Source organism: Hyla sarda, chromosome 1, assembly GCF_029499605.1.
Source record: "Hyla sarda isolate aHylSar1 chromosome 1, aHylSar1.hap1, whole genome shotgun sequence".
NCBI classification, from domain to species: domain Eukaryota; kingdom Metazoa; phylum Chordata; class Amphibia; order Anura; family Hylidae; genus Hyla; species Hyla sarda.
This window is the reverse complement of record NC_079189.1, coordinates 379069852-379088781: the sequence shown is the minus strand read 5'-3', so window position 1 is coordinate 379088781 and position 18930 is coordinate 379069852. Positions and strand designations below refer to the sequence as shown.

Sequence of the window (18930 nt, the reverse complement as noted above, 5' to 3'; positions counted from 1 at the left end):
TTTACCGGTTCGGCGTGAGCCAATAATTAGTGCAAAAAGGACTTTACAGCATGTTTTTTGGGTGGACTGAAGAATAAGGGTAGGCATGGGGTGGTAAGATAACATAGGGAAAGCAGAAGATCACATGATAATACAGGTCTATCATGTGATTGGCTGCTTTCATGTGTCAATCAGCACAAAGGCCAATAGGACACAGCCAGTGATGTCTTTCACAGCGCTCACATCGTTGGGAAGTTGTGCAGCGAGCAGACACAGACAGAGAGAGAGAGAGGCAGATATGGGGACAGTAAGTGGTTAAAAAGAGAAGATACAGATTAGAAAAGAGAAGGGACAGTTATTGATTAGAAAGAGAGACTGTGTGTGTGTGTGTGTGTGTGTGTGTGTGTGTGTGTGAAGAGGATTTAATCCCCATACAAGAGGAATCATATAGGGGCTCCTATACACCAAAACAGCATATCCTAATCACAGCCTCTGAATGGCTCATCTTTTGCTACTAGAAACACACAGCCATTTTTAAGGCTTATACTTGCATATACCTGAATTGAATAGTGTTCCTGAACCAGCTCCAGTGATGTGCATTCATCTGTTCCACACACCCACAAAGCGTATTCAAGTGGTACCTATATATGTCTATAAGGCCTGTGAAGGCAGTAGTGATTTGTGCCTATAATAGGGTTCCTGAACCAGCTACAATAGCCAGTGAGGTGCAGTGATCTGTGTAACCTACAAAGCATATTCAAGTGGCACCTATATATGCCTATAGGCCCGAGAAGACAGTAGTGATTTGTAACTGTAATAGTGTTCCTGAACCAGCAGCATTAAGCTGTAAGGGGCATTGATCTGTTCCACCCACCCAAAAAGCGTATTTAAGTGGCTACTACTAGTAACACCAATCCACCATCCCCCTACTTCCAGCCAGGCCTACACATACACATACACAACCCATGATCCCCAGAAAAGGGATAATTTTTTTCATACAAGGGCTATTTCATACAAGGGTCTTCACTATTTTAGAACTCCAATTCTGTTACTACTACCAAAAAAGGGATAATTTTTTGGCACGCTTGGTAAAAGCTACTGTGTCTTCCCATGCCCCCGTGTGCATATTTACACCAGCAGGCATCTACCGACAACCAGGGCTACTTTATGCTACTTTATTTTGGAGTAAATAAGCCAAAAAAATTGGAGAGCTGTAATAGTTACCATTGGTTACCGTATGTCTTCATGACTGAGCCTTAAAAACACTTTAAACTACTTGAACACATTCCTAACAGGGTTACACGGGGGTTTAGTGGTGTTAGGCAGTGTTATAAACATGTTTAGGGGCTTATTTCATTGCCGGTCCAAGTCGAACCAAGCCGAACCGAACTAACGATTTGCGAAAAGTTTGGCAAGTCTGGAGAACTGAACTTTCAAAAGTTCACTCAAATCTAATTATGATTAATCCAAATATATTCTATAAACAGTGACAAAAGGAAGAGTACATTTTTTTATATGGATACAAATCACAACTTTAGTGAACCTTAAACATTTCCTAATATTTAAATAGGGGGCACTTAACCCCTTAACGACGAAGGACGTATATTTACGTCCTCCGCCGGCTCCCGCGATATGCCACGGTGTCATGGGGTGTCCCCGTGTCATATCGGGTCGGTCCCGGCGGCTATGAACGGCCGGGACCCGCGGCTAATACAGGACATCACCGATCGCGGTGATGCCCTGTATTAACCCTTCAGACGCGGCGATCAAAGCTGACCGCCGCATCTGAAGTGAAAGTGAAAGTAACCCGGCTGCTCAGTCGGGCTGTTCGGGACCGCCGCGGTGAAATCGTGGCATCCTGAACAGCTTACAGGACACCGGGAGGGCCCTTACCTGCCTCCTCGGTGTCCGATCGACAAATGACTGCTCCGTGCCTGAGATCCAGGCAGGAGCAGTCAAGCGCCGATAATGCTGATCACAGGCGTGTTAATACACGCCAGTGATCAGCATAGGAGATCAGTGTGTGCAGTGTTATAGGTCCCTATGGGAGCTATAACACTGCAAAAAAAAAAGTAAAAAAAAAAGTGTTAATAAAGGTCATTTAACCCCTTCCCTAATAAAAGTTTGAATCAGCCCCCTTTTCCCCAAAAAAAAGAAAACTGTGTAAATAAAAATAAACATATGTGGTATCGCCGCGTGCGTAAATGTCCGAACTATAAAAATATATCATTAATTAAACCGCACGGTCAATGGCGTACCCGCAAAAAAATTCCAAAGTCCAAAAAAGCGTCTTTTTGGTCACTTTTTACACCATTAAAAAATTAATAAAAAGTGATCAAAAAGTCAGACCAAAACAAAAATGGTATCACGGCGCAAAACATGAGTCCTCATACCATACCTCATACCCTGTACGTGGAAAAATAAAAAAGTTATAGGGGTCAGAAGATGACAATTTTAAACGCATAAATTTTCCTGCATGTAGTTATGACTTTTTCCAGAAGTACGACAGTATCCAACCTATATAAGTAGGGTATCATTTTAACCATATGGACCTACAGAATAATGATAAGGTGTAATTTTAACCAAAATATGCACTGCGTAGAAACGGAAGCCCCCAAAATTTACAAAATGGCGTTTTTTCTTGTCGCGCAATGATTTTTTTCCGTTTCGCCGTGAATTTTTGGGTAAAATGACTAATGTCACTGCTAAGTAGAATTGGTGACGCAAACAATAAGACATAATATGGATTTTTAGGTGCAAAATTGAAAGGATCATGATTTTTAAAAGGTAAGGAGGAAAAAACAAAAGTGCAAAAACTGAAAAACCCTGCATCCTTAAGGGGTTAATGGTTAAAATCAGGGGTGGGAAACCTTTAGGGAACTTAAAAATTAGTCATTATAGTTGATCAAACATTTCATTAACACACCCCTAATTTTATGGCTAGAACTGCTTCTCTTTGGGGAGGCAATGTTAGCTGATATTGGTGGTGTAGCTGCTCGCTACTGTTTTTGAAGGTTTTCATTGGTCAGTCTGGAGGTAGTTTGATCCCCTCATTCCCCCCATGTAGCTGCCCCCCCCCCAATGATTGGCAAAAACACACATACTAACCTTGGCTCCTCCCACAGTCACTGACATCTTCTCTTGCTTTAAGGCTGCAGGCAACTTCTTCCTGAAGCCAGTTGAGGTCCGGAGCACCACTACCTTCAGGATGTGCACAAGAACATCAATCAATGTGAGTATACCAGTGGAAAAGATGATCCAACCTCTAGTAGCTTCAGGCAGAGCCATTAAAGGGGTATTCCAGGCAAAAACTTTTTTTTATATATCAACTGGCTCCGGAAAGTTAAACAGACTTTAATAGAATTACTTCTATTAAAAAATCTTAATCTTTCCAATAGTTATTAGCTTCTGAAGTTGATTGCTGTTTTCTGTCTAACTGCTTTCTGATAACTCACGTCCCGGGAGCTGTCCAGCTCCTATGGGGATATTCTCCCATCATGCACAGCTCCCGGGACGTGACATCATCATTGAGCAGTTAGACAGAAAACTTCAGAAGCTAATAACTATTGGAAGGATTAAGATTTTTTAATAGAAGTAATTTACAAATCTGTTTAACTTTCTGGAGCCAGTTGATATATAAAAAAAAGTTTTTGCCTGGAATACCCCTTTAATGGCGAGTGTTCATAGGAGCGTCGCTAAGCGGGCGTTAATTAGCCACAAACATCCTAGAATATCATGTTGCCTACTTCCCCATCACACCCCTGCAGCATCAATATGGGGTTCTTGTGGCACTCTGGGAATCAATGGTGGGCCACAAAAAATTATGTCTGGACCATTCCACCCACATGGTGTAAATGATATGTTAAGTATCCATAATAATTGGAGCCCGGAACTCCATAATATATCTTGATTAAACAAATATTTTCATTTGATAAAAAAATTCCATTTCAATTTAGTTTTACTATATTTGTGTTTTATGCTTTTGGCATGTGCTCACAGTTTTAATGTACCTAAAACAGAACTTTTGGACTTTTGAATGATAACAACCAGATTGTTTTTATGATTGGATTTCAATATCCGTAATTCCACAAAAAGGAAACACTTTACTCCCTTTTTGTAGCATAATCTCCTAAATGTTGAAAAAAACAATTGAATGTTGACAGGTGTCACTTTTATAGACAGATTACAGACTCATCAGTATTAGACCCTTACAGTGTTCACAACATGAGATTGTTGGAGATCAATCAAGGAATGGAATTTTGGCATCCAGGTTAAATGCCTTCTGTCAGCGCTCAGTAAGTAGAAGCACCCTCAGGTGGATGAAAGATGAGACAACCATTGAGTGCACCACATTTCAACTCTTCACGTCAAAGGGAGAGCAGAAAGTTTTGAAGACTCTGGGATGAATGAGCTTCCTGTGAAATCGTGCTACATGTCCTCCACATTTCTGGAAAGTGTGAATGTCACACAGAATTACATGTCCCAGATGTCAACTTTCTTTTAATGTTTACAGGCTAAGGGAAGGAATTTCAGTAAAACAATTCCCAAGGCAGAGATGTTTTGTTTTCATTTTGTCTCTGTTACAAAAAGCAGAAAAGAGCTGTCCACCTACAATCCATGATGGAGTGTGTACTGCATTCTACGTAAACACTATACAATGGTTACAATTATTTTAAAATCATTTGGATGACCAATGTTTACTATAAAAGGCATTCACATTTTGCAATGTCCAATGATATATCTTTAAGTGAATGTATATAACATATTTATAAAACATGTATAAGTGACAACATTGTATATACAGTTGCAAGAAAAAGTATGTGAACCCTTTGGAATTATATGGATTTCTGCACAAATTGGTCATAAAATGTGATCTGATCTTCATCTAAGTCACAACAATAGACAATCACAGTCTGCTTAAACTAATAACACACAAAGAATGAAATCTTACCATGTTTTTATTGAACACACCATGTAAACATTCACAGTGCAGGTGGAAAAAGTATGTGGACCCTTGGATTTAATAACTGCTTGAACCTCCTTTTGGCAGCAATAACTTCAACCAAACATTTCCTGCAGTTGCAGATCAGACGTGCAAAACGGTCAGGAGTAATTCTTGTCCATTCCTCTTTACAGAACAGTTTCAGTTCAGCAATATTCTTGGGATGTCTGGTGTGAACCGCTTTCTTGAGGTCATGCCACAGCATCTCAATCGGGTTGAGGTCAGGACTCTGACTGTCTTCTGTTTAAGCCATTCTGTTGTTGATTTACTTATTTGCTTTGGTTCAGTGTCCTGTTGCAACACCCATCTTCTGTTGAGCTTCAGCTGGTGGACAGATGGCCTTAAGTTGTCCTGCAAAATGTCTTGATAAACTTGGGAATTCATTTTTCCTTTGATGATAGCAATCTGTCCAGGCCCTGATGCAGCAAAGCAGCCCCAAACCATGATGCCCTCACCACCATACTTCACAGTTGGGATGAGGTTTTGATGTTGGTGTGCTGCGCCTCTTTTTCTCCGTACATAGGCCCAGATTTATCAAAGAATGTCTATGGTAGAGCTATTTTCCCACGTTTATTTGAGTGGTGGGTTTGACTAGCGTGCATCTTATTGATCAAGAAGGTGCAGCAGGATGGTGAATTTTGCGCAGCTTTGCTGTGGTGGGAAAAGCTCTACCACGTACACTTTTTCTAGACACTTGTGAGGGAAGTAGACACTTTCCCGGGTCCAAAATTTGACAGGTTGTTTTTACTTACTTTCTCAGAGCTGCTTGGACATTTTTACTTGCATTTTAGACGGTGTCTAAGGGGTTAAAGCCGGGCATCACCGTGATCGGTGATGTATGGCATTAGAAATTGATTCTGGTGGCAGATAGCCACAAGAACCACCCAGCTATGACTCGCGCTCAGCTCCTGAGCACGTTATAGAAGGGGAGTAGGACGCTGTCGTCCACAAGGGGTTAAAGGTTGAATTGTGGAAGGTAGAAATTATTCTCATGCCTACTGGTAGGTGGTGTAGCTTTGCGCCAAAAAAGTACCATTGCGCACAAAATAGCGACTTTTGACAAAAGTCGCAAATTATAAATATGTGACCACTGCATGGTCAAAAAGAAAAAGTTCTACGGGTAGGCAAAAAGATTAAAACTGTCTATATCAAAAGGCACATAAAATTCTAAAAATTTGCTGCTCGCGTCTGAACTGCGCCTAAACATAGAATGCTCTAAAAGCAATGATACATTTCCCCCATAGTGTTGTGTGTTTCTTCCAAACAACTCAACTTTGGTTTCATCTGTCCACAGAATATTTTGCCAGTACTGCTGTGGAACATCCAGGTGCTCTTGGGCAAACTGTAAACGTGCAGCAATGTTTTTTTTTTGGACAGCAGTGGCTTCCTCTGTGGTATCCTCCCATGAAATCCATTCTTGTTTAGTGTTTTACGTATTGTAGATTCACTAACAGGGAAGTTAGCATATGCCAGAGACTTTTGTAAGTCTTTAGCAGACACTCTAGGATTCTTCTTCACCTCATTGAGCAGTCTGCGCTGTGCTCTTCCAGTCATCTTTATAGGACGGCCACTCCTAGGGAAAGTAGCAGCAGTGCTGAACTTTCTCCATTTATAGACAAGTTGTCCTACCATGGACTAATGAACAGCAAGGCTTTTGGAGATACTTTTATAAGCCTTTCCTTTTATGCAAGTCAACAATCCTTAATCGTAGGTCTTCTGAGAGCTCTTTTGTGCGAGGCATCATTCACATCAGGCAATGCTTCTTGTGAAAAGCAAACCCAGAACTGGTGGATGTTTTTTTTTTTTTATAGGGCAGGGCAGCTGTAACCAATCTCATCTCCTTGATTGGACTCCAGTTGGATGACACCTCAATCCAATTAGCTCTTGGAGATGTCATTAGTCTAGGGGTTCACATACTTTTTCCACCTGCACTGTGAATGTTTACATGGTTTGTTCAATAAAACCATGGTAACATTTAATTATTTGTGTGTTGTTAGTTTAAGCAGACTGTGATTGTCTATTGTTGTGACTAAGCTGAAGATAAGATAACATTTTATGACCAATTTAAGCAGAAATGCCTATAATTCCAAATGGTTCACATACTTTTTCTTGCAACTGTATAACATATAATTGAAATCTACAACTTTTGACATTCAATGCTTAGATTTTGCTGTCTCTAAAATTCAGAGTTATATTTTCCATTAGGCACATCCCTATAGGTGGTGGTGTGGGAAAGACACTTGTAGAGGGGAAATTTACTAAGATCAGCATTTTAGTCGTTTGTCTCAAGTAATATCCTATTGGCATTTGATTCACCAGATTTAATAGGAGATGCACACCTCTTAATAAATAATGCACTTAGTTCTGAGCTAGTGTAGATTTCAGTTAGAATGTACACTAAATATTTTGTGTAAATTGTAGTTAATCTGGCATGCAATGGAGGCAACTCCCTCCCCACCTACTTCAATCTAAAGCAAATATCTGATGCCAGAAACTAGGCATACTGGCTTTCTAAATTTCCCCCTTGGTCTCCAGGGTCAAGGATGGATTTACCATATTTTTCGCCATATAAGACGCACTTTTTCTTCCCCAAAACTGGGGGGAAAAAGTTGGTGCGTCTTATACGGTGAATACACACCTATCGCGGCGGTCCCTGCGGCCATCAACGGCTGGGACCCATGGCTAATACAGGACATCACCGATCACAGTGATGCCCTGTATAAACCCTTCAGACGTGGCGATCAAAGCTGACCACCGCGTCTGAAGCGAAAATAACACTAACCCAGCTGCTCAGTCGGGCTGTTCGGGACCACCGTGGTGAAATCGCGGCGTCCCGAACAGCTTACAGGACACCGGGAGGGACCTTACCTGCCTCCTCGACATCTGCTCCGTGCCGGGATCCCCTGCATGGCCGACGCTCTCCTTCGACGTCATCACGTCGTCATCCAATAGGAGTGGCGTGCGTAGCGATGTGATGATGGCGACGGAGAGCGTGGATCCCTGGGAAGAAGATGTCCGGAGCGTCGGGGACACCGTGGGGACGCGGCGACAGAGATGGAGCGACATCCAGGGCAGCGGTGATGGGTCCGGAGCGGCGGGGACACGTGAGCATTACATCCTATACCAGTGGTCTTCAACATGCGGACCTCCAGCTGTTGCAAAACTACAACTCCCAGCATGCCCACCCAGCCGTTGGCTGTCCGGGCATGCCAGAAGTTGTAGTTTTCCAACATCTGGAGGTCCGCAGGTTGAAGATCACTGTTGGGAATCTTTTTTTTCTAGATTTTGGACCTTTAAAATAGGGTGCGTCTTATAAGCCGGTGAATCCTATAGGGCGAAAAATACGGAAAGTTCATGCAGTTGGACTAAATATAGTACCTTCATAGCATATTCTTTCACATCTAACCTAGTGCTATACTGTAAAAGCAGCACCCAGCCATCTCTGGTAAATGCTCACATATTCATAATAAAACAAGTCTAACTTTATGATATTTACAAAGTAAGTCTTTTAGGAGACTTTGTTGCTTCTGCCATCTCCCAAAATGCATGTCTAGCAATACTTTTAGTATCAAAAATGCTTAAAATAACTTTTCCTATAGGACAGGTGCTACTCTGCCCCCAAAGTTATACTTACCTAATTCCTGCAGTTCTGGAGATTCATGAAGTTATTCACAAGGGTAAGATGGATGTCTTCCACTGGGAAAAGGATACTTTTTTTTTTTTTTTTTTTTTTAAAGCTTTGTCTCTTAGGAAGGATGCACTTAATAAATGTACTGACAAGTATAAAGGAATGGCCACAAACAGCAGTATTGTTTCAGACATTTCCTTAGCCTATCTACCTTATTTAAATACACATAAAGTCACATCTATTTTTGTTGTACTTTATATATAAAGCAGAAATGTAAGCACCATGGATATTAAATTTTAAGGCTAAAAATGTATAAGAAAATAGATGAACTGGGCAAATTTAGATTTCTTTTCACACTCAAGGATTTATAATCTTCTAAATATAAATATATATATATATATATATATATATATATATATATATTTTTTTTTTGTAGAACGCCACTTTTGTTCACTAACCATTAGAGCCATAGTGGATAAGGAAACTGTACCTCGGGAAGATGAATTTAGGGTGCAATATTTTCTTACTGGTGACTTGCATTGAGAATAACATGATACTAAAGTGTCATAATATAACATAATTCTAAAGTGGTAGATCTTAATCATCCAAACATCAGCTTGTTCCTGTATATTAAACAGATCTTCACTTACTACCATGTGAGGGTGTAGAGATTACATATGATTAATATACTAAGTAAATGTCCCCCATCTTCTGACCAGACATATCATAGATTTGATAATAAATGCTTTCTGAAGGGCTTGTTGGAGCAAATTTAGCATTAGGCACAGTGAGCTAATACGTAATGGGGGCATTGATCGAAGCTGACTTACATCAATGCCAACTTTACATTTTACCATAGAAAGTAAGACTGGTAAAATGAGCCCAATGATGAACTAATGCAAGTTCAGCTGAGGTAGAGATGAATTATGTAGATCAGTGATATTATTCTCTTTCCTGTAGACTCTGGTACAGAGAAAGAAAGGTTACTATACATGCTCCAGCAGTTTAGTTACTAGAGGGACATGTAGTGTATTAATACAGTGGGGATCGAAAGTTTGGGCACCCCAGGTAAAAATTTGTATTAATGTGCATAAAGAAGCCAAGGAATGATGGAAAAATCTCCAAAAGGCATCAAATTACAGATTAGACATTCTTATTTGTCAACAAAAGTTAGATTTTAATTCCATCATTTACACTTTCAAAATAACAGAAAACAAAAAAAAATGACGTCTGCAAAAGTTTGGGCACCCTGCAGAATTTATACCATGCACTGCCCCCTTTGCAAAGCTGAGACCTGCCAGTGTCATGAATTGTTCTCAATCATCATCTGGGAAGACCAGGTGATGTCAATCTCAAAGGTTTTAAATGCCCAGACTAATCTGACCTTGCCCCAACAATCAGCACCATGGGTTCTTCTAAGCAGTTGTCTAGAAATCTGAAACTGAAAATAGTTGATGCTCACAAAGCTGGAGAAGGCTATAAGAAGATAGTTTTCAGATGTCAATATCCTCTATTCGGAATGTAATTAAGAAATGGCAGTCATCAGGAACAGTGGAAGTTAAAACAAGATCTGGAAGACCAAGAAAAATATCAGACAGAACAGCTCGGAGGATTGTGAGAAAAACAATTAAAAACCCACGTTTGACTGCACTATCCCTCCAGAAAGATCTGGCAGACACTGGAGTTGTGGTACACTATCCCACTATAAAGAGATACTTGTACAAATATGGTCTTCATGGAAGAGTCATCAGAAAAAAACCTCTTCTATGTTCTCACCACAAAAATCAGCGCTTGAACTTTGCAAATGAACATATAGACAAGTCTGATGCATTTTGGAAACAAGTTCTGTGGACCGATGAGGTTAAAATTTAACTTTTTGGCCGGAATGAGCAAAGGTACGTTTGGAGAAGGAAAACAGAATTTAATGAAAAGAACCTCTGTCCAACTGTTAAGCATGGGGGTGGATCAATCATGCTTTGGGGTTGTATTGCAGCCAGTGGCACAGGGAACATCTCATGAGTAGAAGGAAAAATGGATTCAATAAAATTTCAGCAAATTTTGGATGCTCACTTGATGCCATCTGTGAAAAGCTGAAGTTAAAGAGAGGATGGCTTCTACAAATGGATAATGATCCTAAACACACCTCGAAATCCACGGGGGATTACATCAAGAAACCTAAACTGTAGGTTTCACAATCTCCTGACTGCAACATAATTGAAAATCTATGGATAGACCTTAAAAGAGCAGTGCATGACAGACAGCCCAGAAATCTCGAAGAACTTGAAGACTTTTGTAAGGAAGAATGGGTAAGAATTGAAAGACTCTTGGCTGGCCACAAAAAGCGTTTACAAGCTGTGATACTTGCCAAAGGGGGCAGTACAAGATATTAACTCTGCAGGGTGCCCAAACTTTTGCAGACGCCATTTTTTTTTTCTGTTATTTTGAAAGTGTAAATGGTGGAAATAAAATCTAACTTTTTTTTGACATATTATAAGAATGTCTAATCTGTAATTTGATGCCTTTTGGAGATTTTTCCATCTTTTCTTTGCTTCTTTATGCACATTAATAATTTTTTTTACCTGAGGTGCCCAAACTTTTGATCCCCACTGTAGCTATTGGTATACAGGCTCCTGTTATGTTAGTGGGGGACATGTAGTGTATTAATAGCTATTGGTATACAGGCTCTTGTTATGTTAGTGGGGGACATGTAGTGTATTAATAGCTATTGGTATACAGGCTCTTGTTATGTTAGTGGGGGACATGTAGTGTATTAATAGCTATTGGTATACATGCTCCTGTTATGTTAGTGGGGGACATGTAGTGTATTAATAGCTATTGGTATACAGGCTCCTGATATGTTAGTGGGGGACATGTAGTGTATTCATAGCTATTGGTATACATGCTCTTGTTATGTTAGTGGGGGACATGTAGTGTATTAATAGCTATTGGTATACAGGCTCCTGTTATGTTAGTGGGGGACATGTAGTGTATTCATAGCTATTGGTATACATGCTCCTGTTATGTTAGTGGGGGACATGTAGTGTATTAATAGCTATTGGTATACAGGCTCCTGTTATGTTAGTGGGGGACATGTAGTGTATTAATAGCTATTGGTATACAGGCTCTTGTTATGTTAGTGGGGGACATGTAGTGTATTCATAGCTATTGGTATACAGGCTCTTGTTATGTTAGTGGGGGACATGTAGTGTGTAATAGCTATTGGTATACAGGCTCTTGTTATCTTAGTGGGGGCATGTAGTGTGTAATAGCTATTGGTATACAGGCTCCTGTTATGTTAGTGGGGGACATGTAGTGTATTAATAGCTATTGGTATACATGCTCCTGTTATGTTAGTGGGGGACATGTAGTGTATTAATAGCTATTGGTATACAGGCTCCTAGTATGTTAGTGCAGGGGCATCTAGGGTTTGGTACACAGGCTCCAGTTCTTTAGGTTTACAATGTAATACAATATTATAGTGCGCTAAGAGCCTCTATTTTTTGACCAAGAGTGCTGCTGCAACCTTCTTTTTTGTATATTTTGTATTTGCCACAGCAGCGTGCACCTATGAATTAGGTAGTTGTGCTGGATATTTTTCTTTTTTGTGTTTTTGCTAACACAATATTAAATATCTTTAACTAAAACCTGGCGATCCCAGCATTGAAGTTTTATTAATAGGTTTACATATGATAAAAAAATAATATATTTAAGAACAGTAGATTTATCCTTGGAGATTTGGGCATTATTTAAAAAGGGTTGTTCAAGAAGTCTAACTATGGCTTCCCAGCCAACTCTGGCCTGTTTAAGATATTGGTAAAGATTTATGCAGCTGAGCTTCCATTGCGTAACTCCCATTGAAACAAACTAGACTTTTACTGTTGTTTTCATTACATTATATAGGAAACAAACTTATTGACTAGCCGACATAACTATGGACTTTAGCAACCTTAGTTCTCAAGTACTCTGACAGGATATCCCATAAAGTGAACAATTCATGATGCTCATAAAATAACTATCTTACTGTAGGGTAAACATTGTCCTGGATTTGGCAATGCCAATGTAAAAGTTATAGAAACACTCTTGAGAAAAAAAAACATACTTGTTACTGAAAATCCCCACATTTCTGGAACATACACTGCTTTGGTCACTTTTGAATGCTGGCAGTGCTTTCACTCTAGTGGTAGCATGAGACGGAGTCTTCAACCCACACAAGTGGCTCAGGTAGTGCAGCTCATCCAGGATGACACATCAATGTGAGCTGTGGCAAAAGGTTTGCTGTGTCGTAGTTCGTAGTGTCCAGAGCATGGAAGCGCTACCAGGAGACAGGCCAGTACATCAGGAGACATGGAGGAGGCCGTGGGAGGGCAACAACCCAGCAAAAGGACCGCTACCTCCACCTGTGCAAGGAGTAGCAGGAGGAGCACTGCCAGAGCCCTGCAAAATTACCTCCAGCAGGCCACAAATGTGCATGTGTCCACTCAAACGGTCAGAAACAGACTCCATGAGGGTGGTATGAGGGCCCAACGTCCACAGGTGGGGGTTGTGCTTACAGCCCAACACTGTGGAGGACATTTGGCATTTGCCAGAATACACCAAGATTGGCAAATTCGCCACTGGCGCCCTGTGCTTTTCACAGATGAAAGCAGGTTCACACTGAGCACAAGTGACAAAGGCTGGAGACGCTGCAGAGAACGTTCTGCTGCCTGCAACATCCTCCAGCATGACTGGTTTGATGGTGGGTCAGTAATGGTGTGGGAAAGCATTTCTTTGGGGGGCTGCACAGCCCTCCATGAGCTTGCCAGAGGTAGCCTGACTGACTGCCATTAAGTACCGAGATGAGATCCTCAGACCCCTTGTGAGACCATACGCTGGTGTGGTTGGCCCTGGGTTCCTTCTAATGCAAGATAATGCTAGACCTCATGTGGCTGGAGTGTGTCAGCAGTTCCTGCAAGAAGAAGGCATTGATGCGATGGACTGGCCCACACATTCCCAAGACCTGAATCCAATTGAGCACATCTGGTACATCATGTCTCGCTCCATCCACCAATGCCATGTTGCACCACAGACTGTCCAGGAGTTGGCGGATGCTTTAGTCCAGGTCTGGGAGGACATCCTTCAGGAGGCCACCTCATCAGGAGCATGCCCAGGTATTGAAGGGAGGTTATACTGGCACGTGGAGGCCACACACACTACTGAGCCTCATTTTGACTTGTTTTAAGGACATTACATCAAAGTTGGATCAGCCTGTAGTGTGGTTTTCCACTTTGATTTTGAGTGTGACTCCATATCCAGACCTCCATGGGTTGATAAATTTGATTTCCACTGATAATTTTTGTGTGATTTTGTTGTCAGCACATTCAACTATGTAAAGACGAAAGTATTTCATACGATTTGGTCATTCATTCAGATCTGGGATGTGTTATCTTAGTGTTCCCTTTATTTTTTTGAGCAGTGTATCTGTTATGTGCTCTTATACTGGAAGCTAAGATCTTTTATAATGAAGTTATGGTAAAGACAAACATAAGAGAGAAGGAGATCTTGTAAGAACGTCATAACACTTTTTTATTACATGACGTTTTTCATGTCAGACATTTAGTTGTGTGTCTGTTCATTCAGAATTACTATTATAACAGTACAATGTGACTTATCGTCTGTTTGCCTCAGTTGTGTGTACTGGTTTTTGTGTTAAAACAACTTAATAACCAAGTATATCATTTAATAGTGTTCATCGAATATAAAGATAATACTGCTCACTCAACAGCGCAATAAAAATAAAAAGTGGAAGGAAGCTTTCTTAAGGGCTGCCAAAAAGATAATGGTGCTGACTCTTGTTTCAGATAAGACGCAGAATAGCAATTTAGCATTTACTTGTTATTAATTGCTATTTTATTGGATCCTTGCCCCTTTATGTAAAGACATTAATATGCTATAGATGATGCCGCAGTAAGTGCACCATCCAGGGCATATGACTATTGATTCATGAAGACGTCTCATCTTCCTGGTGTGGGTTAACTCATGGATGCGCTAACACACAATTGTTTAAGGACATCCTCTGTGTACAATGTTAAGGATTTCTGTCAACTAATTATACATCTATCTGTCATTGTATAAGCTTTACTAGACTGAAAAACGACATAATGGACTTTAAAGGGAAACTTATCCATTCATGAGCATGTTGCACTGAGTGATGTGTGACCTGAAGGCTAGAGGTGAATAGGTTATAGTCCCTCTTCTCAGGGTCCAAGTATATTATTGCAACTCATATTACATAAACGTAACTGCAACACCTGACTAGCTTTATTACCCTGAAGAAAATGACAAAATTTCAGGTCCCTTCTTTATAGTCCATTGTAGCTGAAGGGAATCACTTACCTCAATAATTGACTTACATGTAGCCTCCTGGCTATTTATATTTCCTATGATGCAATGTATCCCAAGGCAGCTTAATAACAGAAGGCAATATGTGCACATTGGCTCTCCTGATTCCGTATTTTATCTACTTAAATAGCCTGGGAATCCACCCTGTCAGTATTTCTATATACTGCACATCACATTGCACTATTAAATAATATAGTACATGATTTCATCTTCAATTATTGTAAAATGATGACAACTAGGTAGAAGCCAAAACATTTATACTTGAAAAAAATATCTGGCAACAAAATGTCAAAATCATTAGCACCTCCGGCTACGGGTTGGTATGTTGCCTTTTTTTTTTCCAAGGCTGTGTTAATGGGGGAGATTCATCAAAACCTGTCCAGAGGAAAAGATGACCAGTTGCCCATAGCAACCAATCGGATTGCTTCTTTCATTTTTCAGAGGCCTTTTTTTTAAAATGAAAGAAGCTATCTGATTGGTTGCTATGGGCTCCTCTGGACAGGGTTTTGAAAAATCTCCCCTATGGAGCCAATAAGACAGCAAGCAATGGCTGTACAGCTTCCCAATTGTTTATTATTACTTTTTGTATTCATTTATATTATAAATATGCTATTTACAAAAAAAGAAATATATATATTAGCAACAACATTGACAGTTTAACTGATTGAATTTTATTAGATAATATTTTCATAAAACTAGAAAGACCATCATGAAATTACACATTTTAAAAATTTCTATGTACAAGAAGGAAGACATAAGTCATTTGTAATCACTGTATAATGAAAACAATTTTATAATGTTCATTTTTCTGACGTATTCTCTGCTTCCATTCAATCATTTTCTGGAGTTTTGCTTCCTATCAATCAATGAGAAGTATTTTTGTTTACAACTGTATACTGAGCATGTACCACCTAGTATATTTCCCAGCTAAGGGCTTGCAACCAGGGCTGTAGACTTGGAGTTTTGAAGCCAGGCATAGTTTGGATGAAGTTGGAGTCGGTAAAAATGTACTTACTCTAACTTTAGGTTAAAAAACATAGTTAAATGAAATATTATTCATTTTATTAATGCACTGATCAACTGTAATGTTAAAACCATTATGAGGTGAAGTGAATACCATTATCTTGTTACAATGCACCTGACATGGGGCGGGGAACAGTAGTTAACAAGTAAACAGTCGTGACTTGGAGTTAAAGGGGTACTCCCGTGGAAAACATTTATTTTTATTTTTTTTAAATCAACTGGTGTCAGAAAGTAGGGATCGACCGATATCGTTTTTTTAGGGCAGATACCGATACTCTGGCACCTTTCAGGCTGATAGCCGATAACTTATACCGATATTTCGGTATAAGTTATCGGCTATTTCAACCCCCCCCGGCGGGGCAGAAGCCGTTGCAGATCAATGATTTAAAGCGGGCACTTTAAATCAATGAACTACAGCGGCTTTTGCAGTGCCAGAGACCACCACCCGCTTCTCTCCCCCTGCCTGTCCTGAGTCTAACCACCACAGTTGCCCCATCGCCTCCCCCATCCTCTGCCCACATACCGCCGCTGCTGCCCTATTGTCTCCCCATCCTCTGGCCACATGCTGCCGCTGCCCCATCGCCTCCCCCCCATCCTCTGCCCACATACCGCCACTGCCCCATCGCCTCCCCCCCATCCTCTGCCAACATACCGCCGCTACACCATCGCCTCTCCCCATCGCCTCCCCCCATCCTCTGCCCACATACCGCCACTGCCCCATCGCCTCCCCCCATCCTCTACCCACATACCGCCGCTACACCATCGCCTCCCCCGCCTCCCCCTCTCCTCAGCGGTGGCGATGGGCGGGGTGGGGCGGGGCATTATCGGCATATCGGCAAGGTAATTGCCGATACCGATAATGTCCAAAATCATGATTATCGGCCGATAATATCGGCCAAACCGATAATCGGTTGATCCCTACCAGAAAGTTAAACAGATTTGTAAATTACTTCTATTAAAAAAAATCTTAATCTTTCTAGTACTTTTTAGGGTCTGTATTCTACAGAGGAAATGGTTTTCTTTTTGGAACAGAGAGCTCTCTGCTGACATCATGACCACAGTGCTCTCTGCTGACATCTCTGTCCATTTTAGAAACTGTCCAGAGCAGCATATGTTTGCTATGGGGATTTTCTCCTACTCCGGACAGTTCTTAAAATGGACAGAGATGTCAGCGGAGAGCACTGTGGTCATGATGTCAGCAGAGAGCTCTGTGTTCCAAAAAGAAAACCATTTTCTCTGTAGAATTCAGCAGGTAATAAGGATTAAGATTTTTTTTTTATAGAAGTAATTTACAAATTTTAGAAAAAGAGACAAAAATACCCAGACCTCAAGGAAGGTAAACTATATGAATCAATTGAAGGAAACAAGGATCGTGCTTCAATTATAATAGGATATACAGATTTTATTAAAAATTGATATAAAATATAAAATATTCCACCTCACAAGGGGCCCCTTGTGAGAGGAGTATACAATGACCTAAAATAGACTATCACTGGTCACTAATTAATATCACAGAATGCACTATTAAACTGGAACAGTTATAGACAAATTGCACTGAAATAGTGAAGGCAAAATATACTGATATGGACTGAAAGAGTTAAAGACCCTTGAATTGCCAGAAAGTCTCTTGGAAAACAGTCCTTTTCACTGGAGAGATGATAATGTAATATTGTAACAAGTTCCTCTTAATGGATGGCAATGAAACAATGTTTGGTGTGTTAAACTGAGGAAGTATTAAAGTTCACAGTTACTAGTTTCACTGTATCACTGTGTCAGGACAGATAACAGGCAGCTTGGTGGTACATTACCGGTCCTGAGAGTGGAAGACTCCCGTGAGGCTGGATGGATCTAGAACTTGGATGGTCACTGCAGGTGGGCTACCTCCGAGTCCCGGCCCTGGCAGGCGTCGGGGATGGACACTTTCAGAGGTGGCACTCGCTGGTGGAAAAGTCCTGCCGTGAAGACCAGGTCTGCAACAGACCGGTAGTAGATGCCTCTGCCTCGTGAGGGTGGCGTGTGATCTGCAGGATGTGCTTTGATTCCACAGCTCGCTGAGGATCCACTCAAAACTAGATGTAAATTATGGACCGGAGCGGCAAGATCAACAGGGTCGTCTCCGGACCGGACCAGCAAGGCCACAGAGGTATGTCCAGATAAAATTTAGGTCCCAAGTACAGTCAGTGATAGTCCGCAAACTGACTAGATGCGTTTCAGGGTATATGAATGGACCCTTTCTTCAGTAGTCATCATGAACGATGACTACTGAAGAAAGGGTCCATACATATACCCTGAAACGCGTCTAGTCTGTTTGCGGACTATCACTGACTGTACTTGGCACTTAAATTTTATCTGGACATACCTCTGTGGCCTTGCTGGTCCGGTCCGGAGACGACCCTGTTGATCTTGCCGCTCCGGTCCATAATTTACATCTAGTTTTGAGTGGATCCTCAGCGAGCTGTGGAATCAAAGCACATCCTGCAGGTGCTGGCACTGACATCACACGCCACCCTCACGAGGCAGAGGCATCTACTACCGGTCTGTTGCAGACCTGGTCTCCACGGCAGGACTTTTCCACCGGCGAGTGCCACCTCTGAAAGTGTCCATCCCCGACGCCTGCCAGCGCCGGGACTCGGAGGTAGCCCACCTGCAGTGACCATCCAAGTTCTAGATCCATCCAGCCTCACGGGAGTCTTCCGCTCTCAGGACCGGTAATGTACCACCAAGCTGCCTGTTATCTGTCCTGACACAGTGATACAGTGAAACTAGCAACTGTGAACTTTAATACTTCCTCAGTCTAACACACCAAACATTGTTTCATTGCCATCCATTAAGAGGAACTTGTTACAATATTACATTATCATCTCTCCAGTGAAAAGGACTGTTTTCCAAGAGACTTTCCGGCAATTCAAGGGTCTTTAAC

General features: G+C 41.1%; 1 protein-coding gene and 1 long non-coding RNA gene across 4 annotated transcripts in view; one reads left to right on the top strand and one right to left on the bottom strand.

Moving 5' to 3' along the window:
- The window catches only part of LOC130275824 (uncharacterized), a 33143-nt gene extending 28307 nt beyond the window's left edge, over positions 1–4836 (top strand). Inside the window, exons 2-3 of the long non-coding RNA XR_008844914.1 lie at positions 3131–3211; positions 4158–4836. This is a non-coding gene — a long non-coding RNA (uncharacterized LOC130275824). The remainder of the gene's footprint in view (positions 1–3130; positions 3212–4157) is intronic.
- NTRK2 (neurotrophic receptor tyrosine kinase 2) overlaps positions 1–18930 on the bottom strand; it is a 274910-nt gene that overhangs the window by 112872 nt on the left and 143108 nt on the right. The gene's annotated exons all lie outside the window — the stretch shown is intronic.